We start from the raw sequence: 1,894 nt of genomic DNA, 5'->3' as shown, positions 1-1,894 counted from the left end.
GATGAGTAAGAAAGAATTCAGACATACAAGTATATGTAGACATGCTATTTGACGGGCGATTGAACAATAAATATGAAGCTAAAAGTAAATAATGTTTGTTCTGAGGAGTTGTCATTGGTTAGAGAAAGGTAGAGAGGCTTTTGGGGGTATAGAGGTATTGTACATTGGTGTAGAGTTGGGATACACAAGGGTATGGTTTTAACACAGACATCCATGTACACATTCGAAAATGTTGATTATGTTGTGTTCTCATGATGATTTAAAGGAGAAAAATAAATATTTTTATCTCCTGAAAATGTAAACTTCGAATATAAAATTTTCTACCCAGGAAGAAATTGCAGTGGCAGGTTGGCAGGTGCCTACAGGGCAAACACAAGCATTCAGAGAATGTGTCAGTGAGAGGAATGCACTAATTTAAAACTAATTCATGACAGAGGAGACCGTAAAACACAAGAGTATGTCCTAGTTTTCTTTTGGTTGCTGTGATAAAACGCTGTCCAGTAGCAGTTTGGAGAGGAAAGGGTTTATCGCATCTTTCATTCCAAAGTGGAAAACCATCATAAGGGCATGTGTGACACTGAACAGGAACTGCACAGAGACGACCACTTAGCCCCTGTTGGCTCACTCAGCTGGGCCACTATCAGAGACAAAGGAGAGAAACTCCACCATCTCAAGTTCATCTAAGTAGGCATAACTCCATTTTTAAAAACAGAAAATCCTCAGTGACTTATATGTTTGTCATTTTCATAGTTTAGCTATATGATTTTTCTCTAACGCTTTTTTTCTTTATTTGAGAATTAACAAACAGAATTAACCCAGCATTGAGCAGCTCCAGATTAGCTTTGCCTACACTGATAGAAACAGCTGACTCTGAAGGCCCTGAGGAGGGTCAGGCCTCAGCACCACAGAACTACATCCTTGCACTTCCCAGCTCTGCTCTTTAAAGTGACAGTAGTACACACTTCTGGACACGTGACTGAACTGCATGGTCTTAGCCAGATGTGCTTTGCGTTGTGGGAGATGGGAACCTAAAAACCAGACCTCAGAAGATGTGGCCACTGTGTGGGGCTCTGGACTCAGAACAGGAGCAGGGCAGTTGACATTGTCTCTTGTTTTGAAATCACCTTAAAGACTTCCACACTTCGTCCTCTTCCTTTACACCTGCTCTTTTATCTTTTTTTTCCACTTCTTTTTATTGCACTTTTAAAATTTCATACATTTCCTACTCAAATCCAGGCCCCCTCTCCCATCCATGCTTCCCCTATCACTCCACCAAACCCTATGCACTCTGCCATACATGCCGAGTCCTATTCATTCAGGTATTTGTACCCAAACGTCCTTCGGTGTAAACATGTCCACTGGAGTCTAGTCAGCCCTTCCAGTGGTCATATGTAAGTCATACTCTCCCTCACCCAGCAGCAATCAGTCTCAAATAGTTCTCAATCTAGTGCTGGTCCACAACCTATTTCTTACTTCCCCTTTGGACCCTTGTTTAATTAAGCTGACATGGGTCCTGTGTGCCATGCCACCACCATCACAGGCTCACATGAGCAAGCCTCCAGTGGCCTGGAAGCCTCCACCTCCCTGTGTTCAAGAACCAGCTCTGGTTCTTACAATCTTACGCCTCCTCTTCTGCAGTGATCCCTGAGCCGTGGGTGGATGAGGTTCCATATAGGAGTCCTATCCTGTGCTCTACAGTGTCTTATTCTCTAAAACTTGACCAGTTGTGGCCTTCTGTGTGCATCACACTCTGAACCTGGATTGTTTCCGTCAGAGTTGCTGCTCTTTTATTAATGACATAATGACTCTACCAAATACTAATGTCTCCCCAGAGGAGATTAATTCTATCAAAACATAACCTGGGCCATGGAAGAGTCACCCTAAACCACTATCC

Source organism: Nannospalax galili, unplaced genomic scaffold, assembly GCF_000622305.1.
Source record: "Nannospalax galili isolate Female #2095 unplaced genomic scaffold, S.galili_v1.0 scaffold271, whole genome shotgun sequence".
Lineage (NCBI taxonomy): Eukaryota > Metazoa > Chordata > Mammalia > Rodentia > Spalacidae > Nannospalax > Nannospalax galili.
This window is presented reverse-complemented; position numbering follows the sequence as displayed.